The 21,857-nt window shown below is 41.0% G+C and overlaps 1 long non-coding RNA gene across 1 annotated transcript; it reads left to right on the top strand.

Annotated features, from left to right (window-relative positions):
* Positions 1–17,685: 17,685 nt before the first annotated feature.
* LOC133039501 (uncharacterized) lies at positions 17,686–19,482 on the top strand. The gene is made up of 3 exons (XR_009688646.1): positions 17,686–17,987; positions 18,702–18,764; positions 19,251–19,482. It is a non-coding gene; the product is annotated as an uncharacterized LOC133039501 (long non-coding RNA).
* The last annotated feature ends 2,375 nt before the right edge of the window (positions 19,483–21,857 follow it).

Consider the following 21,857-nt stretch of genomic DNA (forward strand, 5'->3'; position numbering starts at 1 on the left):
ATGGTCCCCATTCTAGTTGAGAACATTCTGCTTGTAAGACTCATTAATTGATTCGTGATTGATCAATTATAATTCTAAAGTTAGACTATGTCTAATTTTATGAATTTTCACTAAGCAGGGGTGAAATTGTAATGAAAAGAGTTTCTAGGTTTATTTATTTATTAATGGACTTTATATGTCTAATTAATAATTAAATTAAATGACAATATTATTTAATAATCTATTTTAGTTGTTAAATAGTTAGTTTTGGCATTTAAAATGTTAGAATTGGAAAATTGGCGTCTTTGAGAAAATAGAGATAAAATTTGATAAAACTGCAAAATCAAGTGAGGCCCATTTATACACCTTGGCCGGCCACTATATGGAGTTTTTCAAATTAATATTTTCATTATTTTAATGCCAAATAATTCCTAACCTAAACCTAGTAGTTGCCTATAAATAGAAAGTGATGGCTCAGTCAAATACACATCTTTGAATATGCCTTTCTGACAGAAATTTCTCTCTTCAGAAAAACTGAGCCTTCCCCACTTTCTATACCTTGGCCGAAATACCTCTCTCTTTTCCCTTCATCTTTTTCGTGACCCTAGTGAAAGAGTAAGTGCCCACACACAGCAAGCAGTAACTCAATCATAGATTGGAAGACTGTGAAGGATCAAACTTGAAGAAGAAGGACATTCGGGCTCAGATCTTGATTATACTCTGCTACAGAAAGGATTCGAGGGTTAGAGATCTGAGTGGAAGGAGACATTAATTCCGCTGCATCTATAAAAGGTTTTCTTAACTTTATATTTGTTTAATTTATCGTTTTAGAAAGTTCATATTTAGGGTGTTTAAACAACATACTTGTGAGTAGATCTAAGATCCTGGTAAAATAATTTCCAACACCAAGGCCCAAGGTCACACCTAAAAAGGGCCTCTTCAAAAAGCCATCCCCAAAAACGAAGGAGAGAAAATCAAGAGAAGCCCACCACCAACGCCACATCGCAACGCAAAGGCGAGCGATGCCTCAACCGAAGTGGCCAACCACAAAGGACGGTGGCCACTCGCCTAGAAATCTAGGCATCTCGAATTTGGCCCTAGGGAGCTAAGCCCGACGCTGACCAATTCACCCGTCGCTGAAACCCACAAATGGAGACCTCCGCCTTCGAACGAGAGTAGCCAGAAGCAAGGCTCTTGGGTGCCACCCGCTCAGATCTGGCTGGCAACGTCCATGGGAGCATGAGGAACCCTAGTCGAAGCTTAAGAGAAAGGGAAGAGAGAAAACCCTATCTGAAGAGAGAGAATACGATTTGATAAAATTAATTTTTATTTTCTCAATATACGATTTTTAATTTTTATTTTTGTTAAGTATATTTTTAAAATTTTATAAATTAAAGGAAACCATTCATTAATTTATTAAAATAAATATATTAATATGGTATATTAAATAATATTTATTACCATTAAAAAAATAATATTTATTAATTATTGTATATTGAGGATACTTCTAATATAAAAATAACAATAAAAAAATAATAATGTTATAAATATTATATTAATATATATTTAAATTAGATTGAAATTGGTATACACTCAATTATCTTAAAATAAGTAATATTAATATTTATATATAGTTAAATTAATCTAAAATAAATAATATTAATATTTATATATTTATAATACTAATCCTACTTGTAACGTCCCCGCTTCAAGCTTTCATTAGGCTCTTACACTCACGAAATGGTAGCTCTTATACACAAGTACGTCACTCTAACTGCTTCATGGAATGACGAGTGACCCTACAGATCAGCATGAGTGTTTTAAGCATGTTTTGTCCTCACTGCCATGCTTCTTGAGAAAATTTCTCAAGAGGTCACCCATCCTGACATTACCCCAAGTTAAGCACGCTTAACTGTGAAGTTCTTTCGTGATCGGTTACCAGAAAATAATATGCACCTTGTTGATATATGAAGTACCAATCAATCCATTTGAGCCCTCTTCAATTATGTAGTTCATAGCTGCAGAGTCTCAGAATCATTACACTTGACCTTCCCTAGCCAGTGTGGGATTGCACAGCTTACCCAGTATTTCCCCTTACGAATCACGGGACTACTGACTGTCACAATTTCTCCCCTTACAGGGTCCGACGTCCTTGTCGACAACACTTTCGGCTAGGTCAAGGCTTTGATACCATTTGTAACGCCCCCGCTTCAAGCCTCTATTGGGCCCTTACACCCACAGAATGATGGCTTTTATATTCAAGTACATCACTCTGATTGCTTCATGGAATGACAGCTGACCCTATAGACCAACACGAGTATTTTAAGCATGCTTTGTCCTCACTCGCACGTTTTCCTAGAAATTACCCTAGGTCAACCACACTTAATTGTGGAGTTCTTTCATGATAGGCTACCAGAAAACAAGATGCACCTTGTTGATATAGGTAGTACCTGTTGACTTCACTTTTAGCCAACGACAATGAGTCTTTTTAATAAGCGATAAACGGTATGTCGTAATAAGAATATGTAGTAAAGCAATAATAAGACACATAAATTTTATAGAGGTTTAGCCCCGAGCAGTTCGGTAATAGTCTAATCCTCGTTAGTTGTATTGACTTAAGAATAAGGAAGAAGTTTCCTTTTCTTATAGCTCTTACAATAGTATCTCTGACTATATAATTCTTAGATAGCCTTAGCTTATAGCGTTTCGACGTACAATCTCGTGGAATACAGTTTTTCCGATCCTTTGCCCAGTAAACATTCCTCACTATTTATAGGGTTGGAAACTTAAGGAGGAAGAGTTTCCTCTCACGTTACAATGCGCATAAACAGAAAGATCGTGTGATCAATGCTGAATGCAAGGATCGTGGGATTGAGGCTGAATACACTGATAATGGGATCGTGTGTATGCCACATCCACGTAAGTTGATCCCTGAGTTATAGGGATTGAGCTGGTGACTCACGATGCGTTTAGTTGAATTCGCTAAGTGTTGCTCATTCTGCACGGCTCGTCGAATATTCCATTTTGGATATGCCAGCGAGGCATTCTGCTCGGCATGTTGATCCGAACAGATGCTCTAAGAAGAGTCCACGTGTCACCATTCTCGTGATGCCACGTCAGAGTGCCAAATTTGGGATAACATTTGCCCTCCAAGTTTGTACGGGACCTCCGAAGTTGCGTGTAGACTTATTCCGAGTTGGCTCTGCCTTTATATGGGGACACGTGTCGAGCATGACCGTTCGAGACTCGATTTGAAGCTAACTGGGCGTCCATTCGGTTTTCGGCTAATTAATGCTCTGACAATTAATATTTTGAAAATCTTAATTTCTCTCTCCACGGCTAACGGTTGCACTCGATTACTTTTGATTTTCCATATTCGCTTTTAAGGCGGGAAGCCGAGGCGTTTAAGGTTCCTTTACGTACAATTACCCTTCTGCCTATAAATTCTTGGAGTACTGGCACATTACCTCATTTCATCACCCTTCGTTGTTAAGTAAACTTTCAGAGCGAAAAGAGAAAATTTTCTGGCTTCAGAGTTGCCAAAGTGCCTACAGACGATTGCTGGCTTGCTTGAACCCGGACATTCGAATCTTTGAGTAAGTTTTTGATCCTCTTTATGCTTTTCCTTTGCATGCTTACGCTTTGAATGTTATTTCGTTGTAGAAAGAACACTTTAGGAAACCCTAGCGTTTGAAACTTCTGTGACTCTTCTTTTCCATGTCCTTGTGTTAGCTTTCAGCCGTAGGGCTTATTTTAGAACTGCATTGCGTCTGTTTTTCATTCTTCTTTTTCCAAGCTTCATGAACTTCTTTGCCCTAACTCAAGAAAAACTTTCTGACTTCTTGAGTTTAGACTTTTCTTTGAACATGGTCGTTCTTTAATCTGTTGGGTACTCCTGGTCGGCATATTTGCTTGTTTTTCGTTTCATACTCCGTCCAACACTCATCTCGTGTGTTGTCTTTTGTAGATGAACTCAGGTGAGTCTTGGGAGCCCGAGCATCAAATCGACTAGGAGTTGCTTCAACTTCTGCACGAAGTCCACCCTCGTCTTCGTGCCAACTCTCCTTCTAGAGAAGGAGATTCTTCTGATTCCGTACCCAGCCATAGGATGATGGCTCGTACAAAGAAAACTATGCGTCTGGCTGACGCTTCTGACCCCCAAGTGGCTCGGCTTGCCACTCTGCCCGACGCCGAAGAGGATTTGGCGGTCCCAATGGAGGAGGACCGTGAGGGGGACACTGAGATCCAAGAGGTTGATGAGCTGGACAAAGCGCGTCCGGGCAGTCCTCCCGCTGAGGAGGGAGAGGAAGAGGTTAAACCCCCTAACTTCGGGGAGTACAATGAGGCTGGGCAACCAGTCGATGCTGACGGGGACGTCCTTGTTGAGGGCGTTGACTACGTCAGTGTGGAGCTTGCTGAGGCGGTTCCTCACAGGAGGCAAGGTGCCTTGGGCGCCAGGTGGGTAAGTCCTCTGTCCAAGATTTCAGAGGCACGCCTCCGCACTCTCGACCAGGAAGGATACCTGGGCGAGCTGGACTGCTACATTCCCGCCCACGACAATCGTGCCACAAACCCTGATAAGGGGATGTGTGCCTGGTCGGGGGTTCACGGCCGGCAAAGGGGCGCTGATGCCCTTGCATAAGTACTTCTGGGATGTGGCGGACTTCTTCGGGCTCTGCTTGGCCCAGATTACTCCCAAGGGCATTTAAGTATTTGTCCGCTCTCTTCGTCCTATACGCTTCCCAGGGATGGGATGCTCCTTCTCCCCACGAGGTCGCTTGGTTCTTTGACCTGAAGTCTACCCCCAAGCAAGGTAGGTCGGGGTATTTTTACTTCTCTCAACCAAGCTTCAAGTGGTTGAGCGGGACGAACCACAAGGCCATCAGCAAAATAGGGCGTTTTGTTGATGAGTACTTCATGGTGAAGGATCCGAGCATCTACCGGACTTGGTTTCAGCAGATCCCGACATATCACCGTCCTCCCCTCATTCTTGCTCTTAGGGATAGAGCTCAAAAACTTGCCCGGTTGCCGGCAGAAGACAGGGATATCATCCAGTTGACCTCCATCGAGAATTTGGTGCAGTACGGGCTTTACCCTGAGGACTTTTCTCCTAAGTCCGTGGCGGGGAAGAAGGGGAAATCTGATGCTGCCCGGCCCGAATGAGCTAATAAGGAGGATGAGCTCATTCAACTCAAGCGTGAGGCTAAGTTGAAGGGAGGTGCCCGGGCAAAGCAGTATGCTCAGGAGTTTATGAATCCTGAAGATGAAGCCGAGGCTGAGGCTGAGGCTGAGCAGGTGACTCATTTGAAGAGGAAGAAGAAACTCCCGGCCACGCCCAGGCTTGTTGAACATGCACTTCGCATAAGGGAGCCCATTTCACATGTTCGGCCATCTTATCCCTATGCTGGAAAAGGGAAGGCTGTTATGTCTGAGATATCAGGTGATGATGGACTTCTGACTTTCTGGGCGGGCAGTCACTCTGCGTTTTACTTCTTTTCAGCTTCTTGAATTTCATGCTTTGTATTTTTGCTGGTTTGTGCTAACCATACTGTTTTTGTTCAGTGCAGACATGTCTCGGCAGATGATTGACGCTCTGAGGAAGAGGATGGGAAAAAATTCTAGCGCCTCCCCTCCGACCAAGAAGTCTAAGGGCGGATAGGGGTCTTCAGAGAAGAGGCCTTTTGGAGAGGTTATTAACCTTTCCGAGGAGCTGACTGCTGCGAATCCTTCCACTTCCAAATGTGCCAAGTCTAAGGAGTCTGGGCCACCAACAACTGGGTCCGAACTCGTCAGGAGGATCCCTGAGCGGGTGCAGGCACCGACTCCACCCGTGCCCGTGCTGCCTGAGGCCAAGAATGGCAAGGAGGTGATGGCTCATAACATGAACCGACTGGTTCCTGAGGTCGGTGAGCAACTGGCTGGTGCTGACGACTTATCTCTGGATGTGTTGGTGGGCGGAGTCTTGAAGGAGCTCACCAGGGTTAGCCTTTTTTGATACTTCCCTTTTAACTTTTCACACTTAGCTCAATATGCTGACTTTTTCCTTTATGCAGGTCGGGATGAAGTTGGCTTACACCTACTCCCGGGCTAAATCTGTTACTTCCAAGAGTGCGACTCTATCTGACACCTTGAGGGCGGAGGCAGACTTGGCCAAGAAGGAAGCTGAGGAGGCCAGGGCGGAGACTGCGGTTGTTCGTCATGAGTTGGATGAGGCCAACAAGAAGCTGTTTGCCGCCGAGAAGAAGATCACTGTTGTAACGCCCTAAATAATTAGGCGCGCTACCCAAAACACTTACGAAACCCTAATCCCCTAATCGGGATTACTAATTAAAATAGCACAGAATTTAAACTTTTATATTAATCAGAATGAAAATAAACTTGTAATATATTTAAACTTTTCAAAATAGTTGAGATCCCAAAAATATTTACAAACTTATTACAAGTCCTTTCTTTCTAGCCGACCTAAGCGGCAAAACAGAATACAAAAGTTCAACACTGCTAGACCCATAACCCGCTTGGTCTGAAGTGGCATGACCATGTACATTCTTCGCCCTGCTCCTGAAACGCATGGCTGATCGGCTAATGCCTTACCCTTTCCTGCACAGTAGAGCACCCGTGAGCCAAGCCCAGCAAGACAGTATAAATCATAACAAATATAATATGCTCATTCACATATGTCTGTATAGCACAGACCTGATCATTATATCAACATGCCCATTTATGTCTACGTGGCGTAGACCTATGTGTTGCGCTCACACATCTAATTAAATCTACGTGACGTAGACCCACATGTCACATGTCTAAATACATTAAGGCCTTAGAAGTGGTTCATCTCGGTTATGAGTACCGAGTCCAACCTGATTATGCCTTGAGCGCATAATCCCTAAATCTCATTTCAATCAACATGGCATGGCATTTATACACATATTTCACTAGGGTAATAACCCTAAGCTATCAAACCGTTCCTATTAGGGTAATAACCCTAATCCCGATTATAATAACTCACATATATCATATTCAACATAAGCGCCACTGCGCATACTCTACGTGCAAACTACTGTCTTACCTGTTGTCCAGCAATAGAAGGAGATTCCGAATCCCCGGGTGCTCCTGATCAGGTGCCGGTAATCCTAGTCACACAAACCCAGGATTTGCACACTTAAGGTTAACCCCTGACTTTAAACTCCATAAAATTCAAGCATGGCATTTACAATTCAGATAATCATACAGAGCTCGGAACGAGCTTTCCAACGATATAAAGAACTCCCAAATCGAAGTTCGGAATCAAAAGTTACAAACTTTCGAAAATCAACTCAAAACTGCCCAAAAACACGAGGGCGGGCCATGGCATGCCCATACCATGCCGTGGCACCTGGGACAAATTCCCAGGTCCATACAGAGGAGCGGGCCGCGACATCTGGGTGCAGAACCCAGAAACCAGCAAGCAAACTTCGAATTTTCAGCAAGAACTTCACTATTTTCACCCCAAATTCATAACCAAACTCACAATATAACAATTAGGATCACTAGCAATTATAAGATGCTCAAATAACATACTTCATGCATCCAAATTCTCATAAAAAAAACCAAAATTTCAGATTGAGAAACACAATAATATCATGCTCAAACTAAGCAAATCCCAAGCTCAAGAACAAGAGCTTCATCTTCAACAATTTAAACAATTTTCCAGCCAACAAATATCACCATATCACATGATTCAACACTAGAAAACACCCTAAGATCAAAATCCATGATCAAGAACTCAAATCCAAAGATTAACACACTCAATTTATCAAGATCACAACAACACTTAAGAACATGCAATCACAAGAGCAAAATACAATTCAAATCATGCTTTTACCACAATAAATTCAGCAAGATACCACCATTAAATTCTACAAAAACACAACAAGAAGTTACCTAAACTCCAAGCTCAAGACCCACAACTCCAAAAGCTTAAATCACAACCAAAACCAAGCTTTCTTCAACAATTCAAGCTTTGAAATCAAATGGGTTAAAGGGAGAGAGAGTGTTCGGGTGAGAGGGAGAAAAATCCAGAAAGTTTATTCATTTTCCTTCAAAATCACTTTTAATTCAATGTAAATTAATTTGGTCAAATGACCATTTTTCCCTCATGGCCTAAATTCACACATACACCCTCACAAGGGTAATTTAGTCATTCCATGCATAAATAATTCACAATAAATTTCAGATTATCACTCATCAAATAAAATGCCAATTAAACCAATCCATTTCACATTTCGGGCCCGAACCCGGTTCGGCCCGAAATTCCCGGTTGTGACTATACCGCGCCGACCTGTCAGAACACACCTGAAAAGACAACACAGGCATACTATATAATAATATAGTTCTATTAGGCACGTAATTAAATTAATTTCATCAATTTACCCTTCTCGGGTCATAATTACCAAAATGCCCCTGGCTCACCAACGGGGTCTTAACATGTTAAATTTCATATACTTTTACATATATTGAACTATACAATCATATAATTCCTCAATTAATTCATAATTATCTAATTAGGGTTTTGCTAATCCTTTTCTTAATTCCGGGTATTACAACCGTGCTAACGAAGGACCTTGAGGCTGCTAATCGCTTTGAGGAAACCATCGGGACCTTGTCTGTTGAAGTTGATCGTCATCGAGATGAGAGGAGTTCTCTGCGGCTAGTCCTTCTTCGGCTAAAGGAAGATAAGGACGCTCAGGTGGCCGAGGTGGACCGTTTGAAGGAGAAGGTTAATGCTTTGGAGACTGCCTGTTATATATTTGTTATTTAACAAATATATAATGAAGATTAAAATGTGGCATATTATATATTAATATGAGATTAATATATATTATGTGTTGGAGGTTATTATATCATTATAGTATAATAATACACAAATTGTAACAAATGAGGAGTTACAAATCTGAAATAGATTGTAACCTAAGGATCAAAAATTGATAAATATGTAATTATGTGAGTTGTTACATATGGGAGTTATGGAATGAATGAGATAAGTTTCTAGCTGTTAGAAACTGTTACAATACTCAATTATATCATTTAAATGGCTATTGGGACGTTTGGAAATGATTTAACTCGGAGAGGAGTTACATTTTGAGTTCTCAGGAAACAGTTGTTTAATAGTTGTTTGTATGTTGTTTTATGGTTGTTTTCGAACATCTGGAACTGATTTTTGAAAATGTTCATAAACGTATACAAATTAATTGAGCATGTTTCCAGCTCTCTTGTCCAACGTTTTTATCTCATTAAATACAAATTAGTGTGTTGGTAACAGCCATGTGATGAAGGAATTTGATTTTCAAATGTGATCCTCAAAACACTATAAATAGAGGGCTTTGGTTCACTTGTAGACAACAACAATTTTCTATCTTCTAAACACTAAGCTAGAAAATATTGAGAGGCTTGTTTATTCCCAAAAGCATTTCCATTCTGTTCCCTAAGTTTTTTTATAGGGGGAAATAAGCTTTTTGGACAAAGGTGTTTAAACCTTGTTCAAGCCTTTGGTGATCCCCCTTTACTTACTTGTGTTCTTCTTCATCTTCTTTTTCCTATTTGTTTTCTGCCTCTTCTTCTCTTTATTATATATACATATATTATATCTCTTCTATATTCATTAATATATATATACTATATATCCACTATATATCATATATATATATATATCTCTTTATTATATATATATATATATTCTCTTTTTACTTTTACATTTATGTGTATATATTTGCTTTGAGTTGTATCTTTGTCCTCATCTTTTCTTTCTCTTTATTTGTATTTTGTGCTTTGGGATTGTAACTTTTATTTAATCTATAGTCCTTGTAATTTTGTTGCATAGAGTTGTAATTTTCTTGGTCTCTTTATTCATCTTATTGTTATTCTTCTATTGATATCTCATATTTTTCTAACACTGCCGGCCTTGAGCTCTTCTTTGATTTTTGGAAGGCTAATCCCCAGGCCAACTTTGACTACTTGGGCGACGCTAAGGACATGTACCTCGAGTACTATGCGGCCTAAGTTGCCTATGGTGGGAAAGAGGTGGCTGCTTCAACTTCCGGCTAGGCTTCTGACCAGGCTGCAGATGCTTCTCCTGCTCGAGCAACAAATCCTCCTGCTCCAGTTGGCTCAGAAGAACTGAACCCAAAGCCTGTGTAATACCCGGAATTAAGAAATGGATTAGCAAAACCCTAACTAGATAATTATGCATAATTGAGGAATTATATTATTATATAGTTCAATATATGTGAAATTATATGAATTTTATTATGTTAAGACCCCGTTGGTGAGCCAGGGGCATTTTAGTAATTATGACCCGAGAAGGGTAAAATGATGAAATTAATTTAATTACGTGCTTAATAGAACTATATTATTATATAGTATGTCTGTGTTGTCTTTTCAGGTGTGTTCTGACAGGTTAGCGCGGTATAGTCACAACCGGGTATTTCGGGCCGAATCGGGTTCGGGCCTGAAATGCAAATTGGATTGAATTAATTGGCATTATATTTGATATTATGAAATCTGAAATTTATTTGGCAATATTTGAGTGTGAAATGGCATATTTTCCCTTGAAAATGAATATGTATGTTTTATAGCCTTAAGGGCAAAATGGTCATTTGACCATTATTGAGTTATATTGAATTTAATGGATTTTGAGAGAAAATGAATTGTATTTTCTGGTATTATCTCTCTCTCACCCGAACTCTCTCTCTCCCTTTAACCCTTTCCATTTTCAAAATTGAATTGTTGAGAAATTGCTTGAAGTTGGGTGTGGATTAAAGCTTTTGAATTGTGGATTCTTGAGCTTGGAATTATGTAATTTCTTGCTGAGTTTGTGTAAAGATTATTGGTGATTTCTCTTGCTGAATTTTAGGGTAAAAAGCATGTTCTTAAGTTTGGAATTTTCTTGTTGCTTGATGATGAGAATTGATGAATCTTGTGGAATTGGGCTTCTTATTGTTGTATGCTTCTTTGATAGGTTAAGCTGAGATTTTATGGTATGTTTTGAGCTTTGATTTATGTGTTTCTAGGGTGTTTAATTGCTGGAAAATAGTTTGAGTTGTTGAGAATGAAGCTCAATGTTCTTGAGTTTGAGTATTGCAAGTTTAAGCATGAGTTGAGTGTTGTGCAATCTGAATATTGGTTTTTGTTATGGGATTTTGATGCATGAGATATGTGTTTTTGATCCTTTGATATATGCTAGCAGCTCTACTTGGTGATTTTGAGTTATATGCATGTTTGGGTTGAATTGGGGGTGAGTTTGGCATATTTTCGAAGCTGAAATTTGGGTTTTCTGGGTTTTTAAACCCAGTGGTCGCGACCATGGTCGCGACCACGATAATGGCAGATTGCTATTTGTTTTTGCCATAACTTTTGACTCGGGACTCCGTTTGGGACGTTCTTTATACCGTTGGAAAGCTCTTTTTGAGCTCTATGTGATTATATGTGATTTGGATGCCAATTTTATATTTTTGTGGAAGTGAGATTTAGGGATTAACCCTATTTGTGTAAATCCCGGTATTGTGACTAGGATTACCGGCACCTGGTCAGGAGCACCCGGGGATTTGGAATCTCTACTATTGCGGGACAACAGGTAAGATAGTAGTTAGCACGTAGAGTTATGCGCGGTGGTGCTTATATTGGAAATGGAATATGTGAGTAATTAATAACCGGGATTAGGGTTATTACCCTAATGTGAGCGGTTTGATAGCCTAGGGTTATTACCCTAGTGATATATGTTGTGTAAATGCTATGCCATGTTATATATATGAATATGTTGAGATTTAGGGTTATGTGTTCAAGGCATAACCAGGTTGGACTCGGTAACTAGAACCGAGAGGAACCATTCTAAGGCCTTAATGTAATTAGACGTGTGAGAGCAACACGTGGGTCTACGTCACGTAGATTTAAATAGATGTGTGAGCGCAACACATAGGTCTACGCCACGTAGACATAAATAGGCATGTTGATATAGTGATCAGGTCTGTGCCATACAGACATATATGTGAATAAGCATAATATATGTGTTATGATTTATACTGTCTCATGGGCTTGGCTCACGGGTGCTCTATCGTGCAGAAAGGGTAAGGCAATAGCCGATCGCCCATCGCCTGTGAGCGTACGAAGAATGTACATGTTCACGCCACTTCAGACCAAGCGGGTTATGGGTCTAGCAGTGTTGACTTTTGTATTCTGTTTTGCCGCTTAGGTCGGCTAGTAAGAAAGAACTTGTAATAATTTTGTAATTATTTTTGGGATCCCAACTATGTTTGAAAAGTTTAAATATATTACAAGTTTATTTTCAGTCTGTTTAATATAAAAGTTTAAATTCTGCGCTATTTTTAATTAGTAATCTCGTTTAGGGGATTAGGGTTTCATAATCTTTTTGGGTAGCGTGCCTAATTATTTAGGGCGTTACAATTTGGTATCAGAGCGCCAAGGTTTTTAAACTTCCTGTAGACCGGCCGAACATGTACATTCGTCGTCAGAGATAAGCTCGACTCATGGTGCAGTAAGTATTGAGAGTAAATACTTGACTGAATGTGTGATCATCTGTTTACCGCTTTCCATTTTAGGCAGTATGCAAGCATCTAGAGTATGTATGTGTTATGTGATGCCATGTTATAAATGTTAATTATTATGTGTATATGAATGAGGTAAATAGATGAGTTAGGGTTTAAGGCAATAAGTGCGTAAGTGTGGTATCGGTGCTTAACTCGCTGGGGTTGTTGATTTCAGGGGTACTAGTAATGGACCCTCTGCAATCATCCAGACCACAGGGCGAGCAAGTAGAGCCCGGGGCTACCCGAACCGATCCACCCGCACCGCCTCCACCTCCGCAAAATCTGGGGGATAATGCGGGGGCTGTTAATGCTAATCCTCCTGCTGACTGGCAGCAAATGTTTCATGAAATGCGAAGTGTCATACTTCGTCAAGAGGAAGAGTTGCAACGTTTGAGGCAACAAGCTATCCCAGCTAATCAAGGGTTACAACCAGCTCCTGTGCCAGCGGTGGGTAACCAAGGGTATATTATGCCGCACCAGGACTCTGTGTTCGAGCGGTTTGTGAAGCTGCAACCTCCGGCTTTTCTGGGAGGCATTGATATTATTAAGGCCGATCAATGGATGAGTACTGTTACCCGTATCCTCGATAATATGGGGGTGACGGGAACTGAGAGGGTGAATTGTGCGGCCTTTATGTTTCAAGATCATGCCCGCGTATGGTGGGATATAGTGAATCAGACTCGAGATGTCAGTGTCATGACATGGGAAGAGTTCAAGAAACTTTTTGAAGAAAAGTTTTATAACGTTGCAGTGAGGACTTCACACCAAGAAGATTTTGTGAAGTTGACTCAGGGGAAAATGTCTGTGGCCGAATATACTCTGGAATTCGATCGGTTATCTAAATTTGCTGGTGATTTGGTGCCTACAGATTTTACCAGAAAGCAGAAATATGTTCGAGGACTAAATGCTACAATTAGTCGGGACTTGAAGATTACCACATCACATGACACTCTGTATAAGAGAGTGGTAGACTTGGCCTTAATTGCTGAGGAGGCCGAGCAGCAAGTAATGAAGGAGCAGGCTGCAAAGGATGCCGCCATGGCATCAAACCCTCCTGCTGGTGGTAATTTCAGTAAGGGGATCGATAGTAGCAACCCTGAGCACAAGCGGAAGGCTGAGGCTTCCGGAGCTTCAGGAGGAAATAGAAAGTTTCAGGGAAACAGAGGTGGCCGTCAAGGCCGCAGTTCCTCATTCCGGTCATACCCCGAGTGTCCTAAATGCAAGAAGCATCATCCTGGTGAGTGCCGAGCCAAGACATGTTTCCAGTGTGGCGTGGTGGGCCACTTTATCAGGGATTGTCCCCAAGCTAAGAGAGAAGAGCCTAAGAAGAATGTTGCTCAGAACCCGGGGAGACTTTTCACTATAACTCAGGCAGATGCTGATGCTAGTCCGTCGCCAGACAGTCGATTATCTATTAATGGTTGTGCTTATACTGTGTTATTTGATTCTGGAGCTACTCATTCATATGTATCGAGTAGGGTGATAGAAAGTTTGCATAAGCCATGTGATAATTATACTTCGGGGTTTGGAACCCTGTTACCCTCGGGAAACCTGATAGTATCCACAAGGTGGATTCTGTCTTTATCTTTTTGGATTGACGGTTGTGAGTTGACCGCCAATCTAATTGAGTTACAATTGTTTGATTTTGACATAATCCTGGGAATGGATTTTCTGTCTAAGTATGGAGCAATGATCGACTGTAAACGGAAGATGGTAGTGTTTGAGCCCGAGAGTGCTAACCCAGCGGTGTTCGTGGGTAAAGTTCAGGGGGCACGCATACCGAGAATATCATTGTTGAAAGCTAAAGACCTGATGGGTAGAGGTTGTCTAGGGTTCATAGTTACTGCAGTGGACACTAGCCAACCTGTGACATCAGGGCCTGAAAATACGAGATTGGTATGCGAGTTTCTTGATGTCTTTCCAGAAGATCTACCGGGATTGCCACCGTATGAGATTGAATTTGTTATTGAATTGGCTCCGGGAGTGGATCCAGTGTCTAAGGCACCGTACCGAATGGCTCCAGCTGAGTTGAAGGAATTGAAGATACAATTGCAAGAGTTGCTGAATCTGGGATTCATTAGACCGAGCTACTCACCTTGGGGAGCTCCGGTTTTGTTTGTGAAGAAGAAAGACGGAACCCTGCGGATGTGTATTGACTACCGGGAGTTGAACAAGCTTACCATTAAGAACAAGTATCCTTTACCTCGAATTGATGATCTGTTTGATCAACTGAAGGGGAAGACGGTCTTTTCCAAGATCGATCTTCGCTCAGGCTATCATCAGTTGAGAATTCGAGAGGAAGATATCCCGAAAACTGCGTTCCGTACTCGGTATGGACACTATGAATTTCTTGTGATGTCTTTTGGACTCACTAATGCCCCGGCGGCATTCATGGATTTGATGAACCGGGTGTTTAAAGATTACCTGGATAGGTTCGTGATTGTGTTTATCGATGACATTTTGGTGTACTCTGAGACAGAAAAAGATCATGAGTTGCATCTCAGAGCGGTTTTGCAAAGGTTACGGGATCACAAGCTTTATGCTAAGTTCAAAAAGTGTGAATTCTGGTTATCTCGTGTCTCATTTTTGGGGCACATAGTGGATAAAGATGGGATCATGGTGGATCCGGTCAAAATTGAAGCTGTTCGGGATTGGCCAGCACCGAAGTCAGCTACGGAGGTCAGAAGTTTTCTGGGTTTGGCTGGTTATTATCGTCGGTTCGTTGAGGGTTTCTCAAAGATCGTTGTACCCTTAACGGAGCTGACCCGAAAGAACCAGAAGTTTGTTTGGACTGATCGGTGTGAGAAAAGTTTCCTGGAGTTAAAGCAACGCTTGATTACCGCTCCTGTACTAACTCTTCCTTCAGATAAGGTCTCGGCTGTGTGCTTATGCAGGCTGGGAGGGTAATAGCTTATGCTTCTCGGCAGTTAAAGGAGTACGAGAAGAGGTACCCTACTCACGATTTAGAACTCGCAGCAGTGGTATTAGCGCTAAAGATTTGGCGGCATTACCTTTATGGCGAGAAATGTGAGATATACACTGATCATAAAAGTCTGAAATACTTCTTCACCCAGAAGGACTTGAATATGAGACAAAGACGTTGGCTAGAATTGGTGAAGGATTATGATTGTGAGATCCTTTATCATCCTGGTAAGGCCAATGTGGTTGCTGACGCTTTAAGTAGAAAAGGTCAGAGTCAGTTGAGTACTATGAAGCAAATCTCCCGACAGTTAGCAAATGAAATGACTCGAGCTCAAATTGAGTTGGTTGTGGGGCAATTGGCTAATATTACCCTGCAATCCACTCTTTTAGAGAGAATTAAAGAAGCACAAAAGCAGGATTCGGAATTGATAAAAACCCGAGCTAGGGTTTTGGCTGGGAAGGCTAGTGATTTCTCAGTAGATGAAACGGGAATGTTGAAATTTGGAAGTCGAGTTTGTGTACCTATGGATGAGAACATCAAGAAAGAAATCATGGATGAGTCTCACACGACTCCTTATTCAGTTCATCCAGGGTCGACAAAGATGTACCAAGACCTGAAAGCCATGTTTTGGTGGCCAGGCATGAAGAATGACATCGCTGAGTATGTTGCAAAGTGCCTTACGTGTCAGCAAGTGAAGGCTGAACACCAACGACCTGCAGGGTTGCTGCAACCGTTGAAAATACCAGAATGGAAATGGGAAGATATAGCTATGGACTTTGTGGTAGGTATGCCTAGAACCACGGGACAGTTTGACTCTGTGTGGGTCATAGTGGACAGGTTTACAAAGTCTGCTCACTTTTTACCTGTTCGGACGAACTTCTCCATTGATCAGTATGCTGAGTTATATGTCAGAGAAATTGTTCGTTTGCATGGTGTCCCAAAGTCCATTGTATCGGATAGAGATCCGAAGTTTACATCAAGATTCTGGGAAAGTTTACATCAAGCTATGGGTACTCAGTTAAAGTTCAGCACAGCTTTTCATCCTCAGACGGATGGGCAATCCGAGAGGACCATTCAGATTTTAGAGGACATGCTACGGGCATGTGTGCTTGACTTTGAGGGATCATTGGTAAAGTACCTTCCCCTGATCGAGTTTTCTTATAATAACAGCTATCAGGCAACAATCGGGATGGCTCCTTACGAACTTTTATATGGAAGAAAATGTAGATCACCTATTCACTGGGATGAAGTGGGTGAAAGAAAGTTCTTGGGTCCCGAAGTTGTTCAGAAAACAAGTGAGGCAATTGATAAGATTAGAGCGCGAATGCTCGCGGCTCAGAGTAGGCAAAAGAGTTATGCCGATCCAAAGCGTCGAGATATTGATTTCCAGGTCGGGGACATGGTATTTCTCCGAATATCTCCGATGAAAGGCATAAAACGCTTTGGGAAGAAAGGAAAGCTTAGCCCGAGGTTCATTGGACCTTTTGAAATCCTTGAGAGGATAGGGCAAGTAGCGTACAGGTTGGCTATGCCCCCACACAATGGGCTGTACATAATGTGTTTCATGTTTCAATGCTTCGAAAATATGTCTCAGACTCGTCCCATGTTCTGAGTTATGAAGCATTGGAACTCCAGTCAGATTTGTCATATGAGGAGCAACCAGTGCAGATACTTGATAGAAGAGAAAAAGTCTTGAGAAGCAAGACAGGGGCACTGGTGAAAGTACTGTGGATGAACAGTAAAGTAGAAGAGGCAACCTGGGAACTCGAGACGGATATGCAGCAGAAATATCCAGAGTTGTTCAGGTAAATTTCGGGACGAAATTTCTATAAGGAGGGGGTAATTGTAATACCCGGAATTAAGAAATGGATTAGCAAAACCCTAACTAGATAATTATGCATAATTGAGGAATTATATTATTATATAGTTCAATATATGTGAAATTATATGAATTTTATTATGTTAAGACCCCGTTGGTGAGCCAGGGGCATTTTAGTAATTATGACCCGAGAAGGGTAAAATGATGAAATTAATTTAATTACGTGCTTAATAGAACTATATTATTATATAGTATGCCTGTGTTGTCTTTTCAGGTGTGTTCTGACAGGTTAGCGCGGTATAGTCACAACCGGGTATTTCGGGCCGAATCGGGTTCTCGGCTCGAAATGCAAATTGGATTGAATTAATTGGCATTATATTTGATATTATGAAATCTGAAATTTATTTGGCAATATTTGAGTGTGAAATGGCATATTTTCCCTTGAAAATGAATATGTATGTTTTATAGCCTTAAGGGCAAAATGGTCATTTGACCATTATTGAGTTATATTGAATTTAATGGATTTTGAGAGAAAATGAATTGTATTTTCTGGTATTATCTCTCTCTCACCCGAACTCTCTCTCTCCCTTTAACCCTTTCCATTTTCAAAATTGAATTGTTGAGAAATTGCTTGAAGTTGGGTGTGGATTAAAGCTTTTGAATTGTGGATTCTTGAGCTTGGAATTAGGTAATTTCTTGCTGAGTTTGTGTAAAGATTATTGGTGATTTCTCTTGCTGAATTTTAGGGTAAAAAGCATGTTCTTAAGTTTGGAATTTTCTTGTTGCTTGATGATGAGAATTGATGAATCTTGTGGAATTGGGCTTCTTATTGTTGTATGCTTCTTTGATAGGTTAAGCTGAGATTTTATGGTATGTTTTGAGCTTTGATTTATGTGTTTCTAGGGTGTTTAATTGCTGGAAAATAGTTTGAGTTGTTGAGAATGAAGCTCAATGTTCTTGAGTTTGAGTATTGCAAGTTTAAGCATGAGTTGAGTGTTGTGCAATCTGAATATTGGTTTTTGTTATGGGATTTTGATGCATGAGATATGTGTTTTTGATCCTTTGATATATGCTAGCAGCTCTACTTGGTGATTTTGAGTTACATGCATGTTTGGGTTGAATTGGGGGTGAGTTTGGCATATTTTCGAAGCTGAAATTTGGGTTTTCTGGGTTTTAAACCCAGTGGTCGCGACCATGGTCGCGACCACGATAATGGCAGATTGCTATTTTTTTTTGCCATAACTTTTGACTCGGGACTCCGTTTGGGACGTTCTTTATACCGTTGGAAAGCTCTTTTCGAGCTCTATGTGATTATATGTGATTTGGATGCCAATTTTATATTTTTGTGGAAGTGAGATTTAGGGATTAACCCTATTTGTGTAAATCCCGGTATTGTGACTAGGATTACCGGCACCTGGTCAGGAGCACCCGGGGATTTGGAATCTCTACTATTGCGGGACAACAGGTAAGATAGTAGTTAGCACGTAGAGTTATGCGCGGTGGCGCTTATATTGGAAATGGAATATGTGAGTAATTAATAACCGGGATTAGGGTTATTACCCTAATGTGAGCGGTTTGATAGCCTAGGGTTATTACCCTAGTGATATATGTTGTGTAAATGCTATGCCATGTTATATATATGAATATGTTGAGATTTAGGGTTATGTGTTCAAGGCATAACCAGGTTGGACTCGGTAACTAGAACCGAGAGGAACCATTCTAAGGCCTTAATGTAATTAGACGTGTGAGAGCAACACGTGGGTCTACGTCACGTAGATTTAAATAGATGTGTGAGCACAACACATAGGTCTACGCCACGTAGACATAAATAGGCATGTTGATATAGTGATCAGGTCTGTGCCATACAGACATATATGTGAATAAGCATAATATATGTGTTATGATTTATACTGTCTTGTTGGGCTTGGCTCACGGGTGCTCTACTGTGCAGGAAAGGGTAAGGCAATAGCTGATCAACCATGAGTTTCAGGAGCAGACGAAGAATGTACATGTTCACGCCACTTCAGACCAAGCGGGTTATGGGTCTAGCAGTGTTGACTTTTGTATTCTGTTTTGCCGCTTAGGTCGGCTAGTAAGAAAGAACTTGTAATAATTTTGTAATTATTTTTGGGATCCCAACTATGTTTGAAAAGTTTAAATATATTACAAGTTTATTTTCAGTCTGTTTAATATAAAAGTTTAAATTCTGCGCTATTTTTAATTAGTAATCCCGTTTAGGGGATTAGGGTTTCATAATCTTTTTGGGTAGCGTGCCTAATTATTTAGGGCGTTACAGCCTGGGACTCCAGCTGTTTGAACACTTCTCTTTTTATCTCTTGTTTATATATATATATTATATGGCCTCAAGGCCTTTAAGACATCACGACTGACCAAGCGGTCTTTAAACTTGGAATTATGTTTTATTTTTCGGACAACGGGCTGACCGGGCAGCTTTTAATCCCGATACTATATGCTCTTGTTATCCTTAATGAATTTTATTCTCTGTTTATAATTGCAGTGCAATTGTGATTGTTTTATGTTTACCAAATGCTTTGTGCAGGTATAGGTGCCCCCCAAGTGACCGAGCAGACGTATGACTCTTGGTCACTTGTCTTTTGCAAATATATTGCTTTTCTGTTCGGTGTTTTGGGTTCGACTAAAACCTTTTGTACGCACTTTAGGTAAATTATAATCATGCTGATTTTTTCGACTCAATAGATTGGAAATACTATCTTTATTCTTTTATTGATCGAAAATGTATTTGTTACCGTAGTAACTTACATTAGAGCTAGTGATCTAATTTGATCTTTTTAGCTTAACATGACATAAAACAAATAGTGAACTGTACTTTAAAGTGGTCTACCTGACCTGAGTACTTTTGTTTCTGAAGTCTTTGCGCGTACTCCGCCTAAGAGGCCATTCACTTAGAAGCGAATGTTCAATAGTACTTTAATGTGGTCTACCCGACCTAAGTACTTTGAAGTGGTCTATTCGACCAGAGTACTTTGAAGTGGTCTACCTGACCTGAGTACTCTATTGGTAGTATTGCCTTAAATGTTCTCCATTCCAATACCGTGGTACTAGAATGAGTTGCATTTTTTCTTCATACTTACCAGTTTGTATGCTCCGGAGTCGAGAACTTCGACCACCTGGTATGGTCCTTCCCAGTTGGGTCCTAGTACGCCTGTTGTGCTGTCTTTGGTGTTTAGGAATACCCTTCTTAGGACCATATCTCCCGCAAAGAATTTCCGAGCTTTCACTTGTTTGTTGAAATACTGAGCTACTTTTTGTTGATGAGCTACCAACTTTAAGTTTGTAGTTACTCGTTTTTCTTCGATTTCATCAAGTGATTCTGTAAGGAGTATGTGATTGGTACCTTGATCGTACGTCAACCTTCTGTGGGATGGTGACTCGAGTTTGACGGGCAGCATAGCTTCATAACCGTACGCCATTGAGAATGGTGTCTGACCGGTTGGTGTTTTTTCCGTTGTACGGTATGACCATAGAACTTCGGTGAGTTCTTTCGGCCAATTTCCTTTGTCATCTTCAAGTTTCTTCTTTAGTGTATCCTTCAAGGTCTTGTTGACTGCTTCAACTTGACCATCTGCTTGGGGATGTGCCACTGCAGAGAAGCTTTTTATGATGCCATGGTTCACACAAATATCAGTGAAAGATTGACTGTCGAACTGCTTGCCGTTGTCCAAAACTATTTTGTACGATAGTTCGAACCGGCATATGATGTTCTTCACTATAAAGTCTTGAACCTTCTTTGATGTGATAGTTGCGAGTGGTTCGGCTTCAGTCCACTTGGTAAAGTAGTCGGCTGCTACCACTGCGTACTGCACTCCGCCTTTGCCTTTAGGTAACTGTCCTATTAGGTCAATTCCCCAGACGACAAAGGGCCATGGAATTTGCATTTATGTCAGCTCGTTGGGCGGAGCTCTTGGTATCTTTGAAAATCTCTGGCATTTGTCGCACTTCTTGACATAAGCTTTCGAATCTTCAATCATCGTCGGCCAGAAGTAGCCTTGCCTTAGAATTTTCTTGGATAAGCTTTGTCCGGCTGCATGATTTCCACAGAATCTGTCGTGAACTTCATATAGAAGTCGTGCAGCTTCATTTTGGGTGACGCATCTGAGCAATGGCATTGAGAATCCTCTTCTGTACATGATCCCGTCTACGATGATGTACCGTGCTGCCTTTCTTCTCATTTTTCGAGCTTCATTTCGGTTATCTGGGAGTTCCCCAGAGTTGAGATAGGCTGCTCTTGGTGTCATCTAGTTCGGAGATGTGTCGATCATTTCAATTTCTTCCGTGCCGGTGATGCTAGGCTCTTCAAGAAATTGGATCGGGACCAGGTTCGCCTTGTCACTTATGTTGCTGCTCGCCAATCGGGCTAGCGCATCTCCCGTTGTATTTTCTTCTCTTGGAATTTGCCTGAGGCTATAGCTTTTGAATTGTGTGAGCAGATCATGTATTTTGCTTAGATATGCTATTATTTTTTCTCCCCGAGCCTCGTATTCGTCGGATACATGATTTACCACTAGCTGTGAGTCAC

The sequence above is a fragment of the Cannabis sativa genome, chromosome 6 (assembly GCF_029168945.1).
Source record: "Cannabis sativa cultivar Pink pepper isolate KNU-18-1 chromosome 6, ASM2916894v1, whole genome shotgun sequence".
In the NCBI taxonomy this organism is placed as follows: Eukaryota; Viridiplantae; Streptophyta; class Magnoliopsida; order Rosales; family Cannabaceae; genus Cannabis; species Cannabis sativa.